This window comes from Dipodomys spectabilis, unplaced genomic scaffold (genome assembly GCF_019054845.1).
Source record: "Dipodomys spectabilis isolate Male_0828 unplaced genomic scaffold, ASM1905484v1 ptg000098l, whole genome shotgun sequence".
NCBI classification, from domain to species: Eukaryota; Metazoa; Chordata; class Mammalia; order Rodentia; family Heteromyidae; genus Dipodomys; species Dipodomys spectabilis.
In genome coordinates, this window is record NW_024870775.1 from 13,552,258 (window position 1) to 13,563,923 (window position 11,666).

At 43.5% G+C, this 11,666-nt stretch overlaps 1 long non-coding RNA gene across 1 annotated transcript; it reads right to left on the reverse strand.

Moving 5' to 3' along the window:
* Positions 1-2,714: 2,714 nt before the first annotated feature.
* Positions 2,715-5,704, reverse strand: LOC122113840. The gene is made up of 3 exons (XR_006148470.1): positions 5,571-5,704; positions 4,752-5,115; positions 2,715-2,915 (listed from the first exon to the last, which is right to left on the reverse strand). It is a non-coding gene; the product is annotated as an uncharacterized LOC122113840 (long non-coding RNA).
* Between the last annotated feature and the right edge of the window lie 5,962 nt (positions 5,705-11,666).

Sequence of the window (11,666 nt, forward strand, 5' to 3'; positions counted from 1 at the left end):
TACTGGGAAGAATTCCAGTGGTGTAACTCCTTTGAACAAGAACTAACTTACAGGTTAACAAAATGAATGTCAGGAAGCTGGGACAGGTGTTGTCAGAGGTGGGTGGGGTTATGAAGAGGGGATAGTGGACTAACTTTGAGGGGAAGGGTGGTAGATAGAATACAGCCATAATATTCAATTCACACATGTGAAAAATGGAACTTGAGGGGATGGGTGGGGTTGGAGAGATGAGGGAGAATGAAGGAAGGGCTGACATTGATGGAGATGTGTTGTACCCACATTGACTGGGAACCCCTTCAATTAATTTTTAGATGCTCAGCTTGACCAAGAGAAGATGAGTGGATAAACCTAGGACAAGTGAACCAGTTGGGAGCCATGTTGTTATCTGAAAGGCAGAGTCAAAGGCAACATGAGAACAAGTAAGCTCTAAATCCCAGAAACCCTAGCTCCTTAAAACAGGATGTGGCCATGCAGCCCCCAGCATGTCTCTTCTAGCATAGACAGCCTCCAGCCTTCAGCCCCAGGGCTTCCTTCCAGCTTTCCCACTGACCTCAGGATCCTAGGATTTGCTGGCTCAAGATTTTCATCCTGTGAGCTCTATCCTGTATTTAAGGGAGAAAACGTGCCTCATTGAGACCACGTGACCAGGAACAACATAATTCAAAACCAAGTCTATGGGATTTCTAAACACACTTTTCTGCTACCACATGTGTCCCATGAGGGAGAGGAACCACATATGAGAGAAAAACGTGTGCCATTTGTCTCTCTGAGCCAGGTTTACTTCACTTAGCATGATTTGTTCTAGATCTACCTATTTCCCTGCAAATGGCATAATATCATGCTTTCTAATGGATGAGTAAGATTCCATTTTATATATGTGCCACATTTTCTTGATCCACTCATCCAATGTAGGGCATCTGGGCTGTTTCTATGACTTGTCTGTTTTGTCACTGAAATCTTAAACTTTGAGCTTCTCTCTACTGTCTGGCTTGTTTTGTTTCTTATTATAAATTAGATCCAGGTCTTTATTGGTTCATTGGTCAAGGAAGATATACTAAAAGCACGCTATGATAATTTGTTAAGTGATCTATGTGGAATGACACATCCCTTTCACCACCTTAACTTCTGATAGAATAGCAGAGTAAAAAGGAGAAAAAAAAATACAGCATCTGGCCATTAGAGCTTGACTCTTCCCACTCAACCTAGTGTCCTTGAGCTCTATCCAGGCTGACTCATATTCAACATGGATTCTTATTTATTGCTGAGAAAACTCCACAATACACGGGCCTCTATTGCTTTAATAGTTTACTCAGTGGAAATGCTTTGCTGGTTTCCAGCTTGGGACTTTCAGGAGATAAGAGCTGCTCTGATCTGAGTTCTCTGAGCATACTCCATAGCTTTCATTGAGATGACTGTTTATTTTTAAAGAAATACTGGAGTTTGAACTCAGGGCCTGTGTTTACTCAACTTGCTTGTTTAGCTGGTACTCTAATACTTGAACCATGCCTCCCTCCATTCTAGCTTTCTGATGGTCAATTAAAGATAAGAGTCTCATGGACTTTTCCTGGCTTTGAACTAAGATCCTCTGAATCTCAGCCTCCTGAGCAGCTAGGATTACAGGCGTGAGCCACTGGGGTCTGGCTGATGACTTCTATTTTTATTGCATTGAGATGCACCCTTAGGAGGGCATTTACTAGATTGTTAGGTATTGTAAAGTATAACTTTTCAGAAAACAGCTTATTTTCCAGAACAGTACCAGTCCACATTCCCACTATAGTGATCGGATTTCTTCCTCTCCTCTCCAGCTGCTATTTAAGCAGTACTTTTTGTTTGAGTCTTTCTCATAGATCCATAGTGAAACTTCATTGTGGCTTTACTTGCACAGTCCTCATGGCTCCTCATATCTATTGTCCATCCATGTGATCTCTACATCTTCGGCTCATGTTCTATGAATTGCTTGGATTGTTTTTTATAACTGCTGAGTTTTGAGAGTTATTTATATATTCTAGATAAGAGCCCTGTGTCAGACCTGTGGTTTGCAAATATTTTCTTCCAATTTCTAGCTCGTCTATTTTTTTTTCTCTGCAAAGCAAACATTTCCATTTTGACAAGGTCCTGTTTATGGGTAAGTTCTCTTTTATAGACCGTGCCCTCTATTATACTGAATTATGCTTCATCAAGCCCTAGGCTTCTGTATTATCTTGTGAACCTTTTCTGTTCTTATGCTTTTTACTGAAATCTGATCTTTTGAGTTAGCCTTTGTTTAAGTCTAAGGCTTAGGTCAAGACACTTTGCTTATCCGATTGTTCTGGAAGCTTCTGCCAGTGAGGTGGGCACTGCCTCACTGAAATACTTTTACAATGCAAAACCAGACTGCAAACCAACATCTCTCCTACTGTAGACACAGACATTCCTCACAAAGTATTAGCAAACAGAATCTTTCCAAAGAAACTTCTGTCTCAGTAATTTTTTCCCTGGTTCTACTCATTTCTGCTTTTCCCTTTATTATATCAGCCTCTCTGCTTGCTTTAAGTTTATTTTGTTTTGCATATTCTAGTTTCTTGAAGTGAGCTTCAACTATTGACTTGAGACTTTCCTTGCTTTTACCTAAGCTTAAAAAAATTAATTATAAAGTAAGATTTACTTACTCATGATACCATCTAGGATTTATGTTCAACTTTTCCCCAATGAAAGCATTAAAAAGCAGGAACATGTTTAAAGCAGACAGAGCAAGTTTATTTGAAAGCAAAAGGAAAGCAATGAAATAGATTCTCTGTAGAGAGAGGCCTCAGTCATGATGAGTCCAATGGAGTCTTTCAGAGTACAGGGGCTCCTTCTACAGCTCCTCTCCTGGACTTTGGGCTGATTGCTTGATAGCTTGAGCAGGTGCTTCTCTGGCTCTTTTCACTGGTTAACTGCAACCAGGGCATTATGGGAAGAAAACGAATTTGAGTAAGCTCAAGGCACTGTGAGACCATGAAGGATCTGAGCAGGAACCCAGGGCATCATGAGAAGAAGATATATCATGATCAGCCACATGCTATCTGCCACACATATCTCTGCCATAATTTTTTCTTGTAATTTAATTATGTGCATACATATGCATAAATCAAAACTTATGGTGTAGGTATAATCAATGAAATAAAGTACCTAAATAAAATTGAATGCTTCTTTTGAACAATCATATCATAGCATTTGGCTTTATAAATATCAATCATCATTTTCCTGATCTCTTACTGACTTACAGTACGGGAAACAGCTAGATGGACATTTACTGGCTAGTTATTGCCCATAAGCTACAGGGTTGGGATATGATCTCTGAGTGTATTAGAGCCTAAGTTTTATATGCAAGAGATCTGCTATGCATTAAAAACGTGTCACAACAAAAGCATTGCAAGGCTTTCCATTAGAATCCTGGTTTTGAAAGGATAGGTTAGTTAGGATCCAGGGCAGTATCTTGTACTAGAAAACTGAAACCAGATCATGTCTCTATCCCTCTGTAGTCCCGTCTAGTTTTCTTAACCTTAACATGACCCTAAGGAGAGGATTTAGAGAAAGGATCTGCTTAGAAATTAACAAACAATAAGAAAGTTGTGGGACCCAATCAATAAAGTATCACCTTGCAAAATACTTAATTATAATAGGCTGCCGTATTTTTTTTTTTTTTTTGGGTCCGGTTGTGGGGCCTGAACTCTGGGCCTGAGCACTGTCCCTCAGCTCTTCAGCTCAAGGCTAGCGCTCTACCGCTTGAGCCACAGCGCCACTTCCGGTTTTTTTTTCTTTTTGCTTATATGGTGCTGAGGAATCGAACCCAGGGCCTCAGGCTTGCAAGGCAAGCGCTCTACCACTGAGCCACCTTCCCAGCCCGGCTGCCGTATTTTTAAATCCCTATCTACCTGACAGTTCCCTTTTGTTTCCTTCACTACTATGGGAATAAATACACATAGGCTACAAAAAGCTGTAGTTAAAGGGGCTGATCCACAGGGATGAATCAAGAATGATGTGGAGAAATTTCTGTTCTCCCTGAGGTAGCCCAGCCTAGGTCTGCCATCTTCAGTGGCAGGGGCTCCCAAAAGGGATACTAAGGGTGGAGTAGGGATTCGGAATCTAACTGATGCCATCTTGCCCACGTGGTAGATGATAGGGTATGGGGTTTGACTGGCACTATCTTGTCTTCATAGTGGAGGCAGGGAAGTCCCACCTCTCAGGTGATGCGTATGCTCCTCCCTAGAGGTAGAAGTGGGGACCTGGCCAATAGGTTATTGGACCTGCCAGTCTTGGATTGTGAACTCTCAGGTTCCCTGTGCCTATTTAGGTCTAGACCAGCTCAGATATCATTACACTATGTCTCATGTCTCCACGCTATGCTTCATGCCCTGTGTCCTGCCTACTGCCTCTGGGCTCTTCTCCAGTCACCCTGGCTCTCCATCAGAGTTGATCTGGTTTCGGCACTTTCTTTCCTCTCCTTCTCCCTTGGCTCAGTTTTCAGACAGTATTAAGTATATTCATGGGGCTGCAGGTCTTTTCAACAAGAGTCCACTTGTGATCGCTGGCCTTTTAATAAAGACTCCCAATTCAACCTCCCAAAATGTGGCTTCTCCATTTTCTTGCCATATAACATGGGTTCCATTCAGTTTCACCTAAACCACCCCATGACAATACAGAACTGATAGAAGTAAAGACAGACAAGATGGAGGAACTCAAATAGGTCCATCTTCCTCCTCCTGTCCCTGAACTTCTTCTCTATTTACATATAATCCAAGGTTTGGTCAGCTCTGGAGAAAGAGTCAGCCAGTATTTTCCAGCAATCGCAAAAGCACTCCAAGAGATTAACGAAATCCACCTGGTCAAAGCATCTGAACAGATGCTCAAGTGTGAAGTCACAGCTCTGACTTTCACCAGCTGTGCCAGTCTGGGAACATCAGTGAGAAGCACTACTCTTTTCCTCATCTGAAGAAAGTGGTGGAGCTGGTATGAAGGGAATCTGCAGAAAGGAAAGCGAACCTCCTTAAGTAGCACCTGGTCCATCCATGGGAAGCATTGGGCCAACATCTGCTGGTACTTGCTCTTAGGGACTCATCAAATCATTAGTCTTTTCTTCCTGCAATCCACAGCCTTTGATCAAGCGAGAACACTGGCAATTACTATTTATGTTTCTCTCCACCCTTTTCCCAACCCAGCCACCAAGTGAACCATTTGGTCGCCAAGAAAAAGCAGTTTTTCAGAAGTGTTGCCGACAATTGTGCATACCCCAGGGGCACTGGGAAATGCACCAAACCAGTCCAAGCAGATGGGTTCCAACACAATCAGCCACCCCATCCATCCCTCTGTGTACTGGGTAGTAAATGAACATCACTAAGCATTTGTATTAAATCATGCAGCTTACCTTATCTATGAACACTTTGTAAATGGACAGAGCTGAGCCAGAAAGCCAGCCCTTGTTACAATTTCCTTGCTGTGGCCTACACACCACACACACACCACACACACACACACACACACACACACACACACACACACACACACACAAACAATTTTGAGAGGTAATTGGACCTAAAGCATTCAGTCACCTGAAGATTGATTGTATGGCCTGATTGTGAAATTCAGATGCCAGCTTCGCCACAAGCTCTTTTATTCCTCATCCAAAGGGGAGTAAATCAACCTGGCCACCACCCAGCCAGCCGGATGTCTTCCAACCTGTGCTTTGCCATGAGCTCGAGTCAGAAAAGGCTCTTACAGGAAACGTACATGCATGTGCAAACGAGCCCCTCTGCCCTGGGTGAGATCTCAGTTCCCCTTTTATCTGATGCTATCACCTCTGAAAACATCTCCATCTTATGTCCTGCCCAGTGTCCAAAGTTGTTACTTATTTTTTTCTAGGTCTTAAAGTGATATTGCAGTTTAACATACTCTGGGCCTACATTACAATCATTTGGATCACATTTTGCTCCTCTTCTTTTAACGTGGGGTGGTTGCCAGCAGGACAGAGAGGAAGCAGGATTTGGGCTGTGTGACAATCACTAGCTCCCCTTTAGGCCGTGTAGGCTTTGAGTTCCCCTTTCGTAGCCTTTTCTCTCCTGTGTAAACCACAACGAAGCTTGTCTGCATCACCAAAGGCGGATGGCGCAAGCCAATGCCGTCCCTAACCCATAGCAGATGCACTGTGGGTGTTCCTTCTCTGCCCTCAACAGATCTGGGCCTTTAAGAGCTATTGTTTCCTGTGCCTTTGAGATCTTATCCAGCAAGCTAAGGCCTGTACCACTATTTTCAAGTGCTTCCCCAATGCCAACAAATACATGGAAAAAATTACCAATGTCATTAGTCATCAGGGAAATGCAAATCAAAATTCATGTGTGTGTGCACACACGCATAAGTGTGGCTTGAACTCAAGGCCTGGGTGCTGTCTCTTAGCTTTTTTTTTTCCCCTCAAAGCTTGCACTGTACCCCTTGAGCCACACTTCCACTTCTGGCTTTTTGGTGATAGTTAATTGGAAATAAGGACGTTCCTGCCTGGGCTTTCTTTGAACAGCAATCTCAATCTCCTGAATAGTTAGGAGTACAGTGTGAGCCACCAGTGCCTGCCTAGATCATGTTTATCGGCCTCCAATGAAACCCTGTATCTTCTTGGCACTGCCCAACTCCTCTTAACCCATTCCTTTTCCAAACCTCAGCCATGGCTAGTTGTTTTTGTCTCTTCTATCAGCTTTATAAGCATTTCACATATAGCCAGGCTCCACATCAGAGTCTCATATCCACAGATTCGAGCACTTTTAGCTGTTTCCTTGTCATCATTTCCTAAACAACACAGGATTCCAACCATTTACAAAGTATTCACATTATCTTAGGTATTATAAGTAATCTAGAGGTGAGCTAAAGTATATGAAAAGTTGTACATAGATTATGTGTAAATATGGTACCTTTTAATCTGGACTCTGTGTGTGTGTGTGTGTGTGTGTGTGTGTGTGTGTGTGTGTGTGTTGGTACTGGGATTTACAGTCAGGGCCTGGACACTGTCCCTTAAACATTTTTGCTCAGGGTTGGCACTCTACCATTTGAGCCACACTTCCACTTCTGGCTTTTTTTGCTGGTTAATTGGAGATAATGTCACAGACCTTTCTCCTTGGGCTGGCTTCAAATCAAGATCCTCTGATCTCAGCCTCCTGGGTAGCTAGGATTACAGGCCTGAACCACCAGCATCTGGCTAATCTGCATATTTTGGTGCCTAGAATCCCGGGGGGATTCTAGGCCCAATCCTGTGGGCATCAAGACATGACTATATGTGATATCATATTCTATGATTGAATTGCATATGGGTTAACCCAAAGGAAATTATGCCTTACTGATTTCACTTGATAGATTATCTTAGCCATCTTATCCTATGAGCAAGCACAGATGCTCATACAGATGTACTCAGCTCTGGTTAAAGGATGGTCATTGTTTCTCTGGCCTCATGAGCAATTCCATGCCCATGTGTCTTTCTGAATTTTCTCAAGTAACCCACAGGACAAATTCCTACTATCAAATAGCAGATGAAGCTTTGCCCTGTTAAGACCTGGATGGTAACCCTGGAATCCCCCTACATGTTGGAATCACATCAGAACCCACAAAAGCAGGGAAAAACAAAAAGGTGCCAGGAAAAAACAAAAAGGTGCCAAAGCATTGCAGATTTAATGTCTCAGTCAGTATTCTCTTGGGCTCAGGCTGGCTGAAGCACAGAGGAGCTACAGGAAGTGAAGAGGGAAGTAGAAGAGGTGAGGACTGGGGTGAGAGAGACGGGCAAGGACACCCCAATGAGAAAGGGCTATGCCCACTACCTGCTTGGGACATGGCCTCCTCCTGCTGACTGTGAAAGATGTTTTGGGGAGCAGCAGAACCTAGGGCTAACAGGATATTTCTGATTGGGGTGATTGCTTCCAACCAAATATCCAATTTTCCAGTGCCCACCAGTCACTTCTTTCTCATACTGACTACCCAGAGACTGCAAGTTAAAGGAGTCAATGGTTCAAAACTGCTCCCACCACAGACAATGTCCCATACTTCTGCCTCTCAACCACCAATCAAGGGATTTCCAGGAACCCTTTAGGTGTGATAATTTCCCCTAACAATTCATAGAACATTTTAAAAAGAGATGCACAGGGTAAGGTGTGGTGGAGGGGCGTGAAGTTCTCACAGCTTTCCAGGTCCCTTCACAGGCTGCTCCCAGAAGCACCTAGCTCTGATACAGCAGTTTCCATAGGCACCACTGAAGACATCATTGGCCTCTGTCACAGCTCTTCTCCAGCCTTTTTCTAAATTTTGGGGTTTGGGACTGAAAGTTCCCCAGTGGTTGCTTTCTAAAACTAATTAGGACCCTCAGCTACCCATCCACTCATCAGCATAAAAAGAGTAAATCCTGAAGATTGAGGAGTATATCCAATGAACACTAAAGGGCAAGTCCCGATTTCTCATTTTATCTCAGGGTACTCCCACATATCCTCCTGAAGAGTCAAACATATTCCCTCCTTCACCAGAACACACACACACACACACACACACACACACACACACAATCATGCGCAACGTATCACACACACTACACACACATCCATATACTACACATATATGCACATATCTCACACACCATGCACGCACATATACATACCACATACACACACTAGTGTGTGAAAATAGGTCTGGCAACTTTTCCTGGTTCTCAAGGGTGATGAAGACTGGGGATAGAGCAGGGGTGGGATGGTGAGGGTGGCTGGTGGTGTAGCCATCAAGCTTTGGTATCTCTGTCACTGAGTAAATCCTCTGCCTTGAAGGATTCTAGAAGTCAAAGGCTTCCTTTGGATCTAAACAGGACACTAAGTGTCATTCTGCAAGCCCACATCTATGTCAATATTTTGAAGCCAGGTCTCCCATGGTTTGTGTATAATGAGCCAGCAGTGAGGAAGTGGTTTGAGGTTGTTGGTCTAGTTGCAGAGTGACCACAAGTCCCCAGTCCCCAACATTGCCCAGAGCTTCTTTCTACCACAGGGTCTCTATCTGTGAAAAGGTCTGCCCTTGTCCTGAAGCTACTGGGTCAGCAGTCAGGGCTCTGCAGAGAAACTGAATAGGAAACACACACACACACACACACACACACACACACACACACACACACACACACACACACACACACACACCTTCTATGAGGGATTGGTTCACACCATCATGGAAACTGAGAAGTCCCAAATCTGTAGACCTGATATCCCTGCTCAAGCTGAACCAGGAAGAGTCCTTAAGTCTAAAGACAGTCAGCAAATAACATCTTCTCTAACCAGGAGAATATTTAGTCTTTGATCTTCAAAAATGTCTACTCAGGCATTCAACTGATTTGATGAAGCCTACCACACTGGGGATGGCCAGCTGTTTTACTCAATCTGATGACTCAAATGTTCAGCTCATCCCCAAATTCACTTTCAGATACATGCAGAATAATGATTGACAAAATATCTGGGTACCCCATTACTCAATCAAGTTGACACATATATCAACCATCATACCTATCAGGTGTTTCCAAGAAAAATAGAAAGCCATTACTCTTTTCCAATTAGTACTGTGTAATTAACCAGTACACTCTTGCGTAATTCACCTGCACACTCTTGTCTAAAGGATTCACATCCATCTACCAGGATGTTTGACTTCCTAATTCCCTTCTCCTTTATAATTAGAATCTGGTATTTGTCTATGAAGTTTCTGTCTTCTTTTTCTTTCTTATATTTAAAATATATGTTTTCTTTTCTTTTCTTTTTTCTTTCTTTCTTTTTTTTGGTACTGGGAATAGAACCCAGGACATTGTATTTGCTAGGCAAGCACTTTACCACTGAGCTACATCCCAGCCCTGAAGTTTTTTTCTCTTGAGAACCTTGAGTACTAGGAGTCCACAGAACTCATTATCCATAGAGAAACAACGAGAGAGGTCTGTCTCTAGAGGACTTGTGGAGGCACAAAGCCCATGGTCCACTGTCGGACTTTTGCAATTTGGCTACTCAGAGCTATATGCGAGGAAATCTGAGCTGGAGGGACAGCTGGACCAGATGGTAAATCTTAGCAGAAAAGAAACCTCATTGGAGTAGTGTTTCAGGGACACCTCAGTAATAGCATGAATCAAATCCCTGATCTGTTTTAGGGACACCTACAATTGACAGTTAAGAACCCCATTATTTCTCAGAGCTACTGGCATCCAGTTTCTGAGATAAGTTGTGAAGGCATTGCTGAGACTCTTAGCTGTCCTGTTATATTAGGGTTAAAGATATTCTTAGGAAATGGAGACAGGGACCAATCAAAACCAACTTCAGAAGCTGGATGTTGGTGGCTCAAACCTGTAATCTTAGGAGGTTGAGATCTGAGGATTGCAGTTCAATCAGGGCTCTATCCTGGGCAGGAAAATCCATGAGACTCTTATCCACAATTACCCATCAAAAAGTAGAGCTATGGTTCAAGTTGTAGAGTGCCAGCTTTGAGTGAAAACACAAAGAGACTGTACTCAGGCTCTGAGTTCAAGCCCCAGTACTGGCACATACACACAAAACCTTCAGCTAGTGCCCCAGCACTGACTGTTAAACACTAGGAAGCAGTTGATTAGCAAACTTGTTGTTGAGCCAACTGTGCATCATGGTGTGTTGTTACATTGGCCATGAGATGAATGGCCATAAGAGCAAGTTCTCACCTCTCCTTCCCTTGTAGTTGATGAGATAGAGGTCAGGCAAATGGAAGCCCAGAGGGTCTTACTTTTGCAATTTGGCTACTTAGAGCTATGTGCAAAGCACTGAGAAAATTTGGAAGGCCATGCAAATAGAACAAGTGAAAAGACTGGGGAAGTCCCCCCCAGGTCAGGAGACCCATTTTGCCATTAAGTGCCTGAGGTAGGCAAGAGCCCTCCCTGTGGCCTCCCCTGGGTAAAACTCATGTCCCTAAGGGCCTGAGTTTCTCACCACAGCCAGAAGTGCTGCTAGCTTTCACTCTACTGCCAACTTTCATAGTCCAGATGCATTCCAAATAAGCACAGGCTGATCCCCATTGCATGGCAAGCTTGAATGGGGCTTTACTTCTGGAGACAAGGTAAAGCTGAATTGGTCACCAAGAACTCCATATGCTCCAGGGGCCTCCATCCTGCCTGCTCAAGGAATTTTATCTTGCTCTGGACAACAGGCTTCTGGTTCCTCTATATATATAGTTTTTTTACATCTTTTTCCTTCCTTTCCCTTTTTCTCCTTTTCCTCCTCCATCTTCCCTCTCTTTTTCTCTCTTGATCGCCATTCTTCCCAAAGCTTCTAGGATTGTTTCTGTGATCAAGGCATGTAGACCTTTGCTTTGCTTTTCTGACAATTGGATAGTGCTCTCCAGGGGATTCTTGTTTCTATAAAGATTTCCCTGAGCCGGGCACTACTGGCCCATGTCTGTAATCCTAGCTTCTCAGGAGGCTGAGATCTGAGGATTACTTGGTTAGCTTTGGTTCAAAGCCAACCCTGGGCAGAAAAGTGAGACTCTTATCTCCAATAAACTACTCAGAAAAAGCCAGAAGTGGTGCAGTGGCTCAAGTGGTAGAGCACTAGCCTTGAGCACAAAGAGGCAGTACCCAGGGCCTGAGTTCAAGCCCCAGGACTGACTGGCTATATATATATTTCTGTTATCCTGGCAGA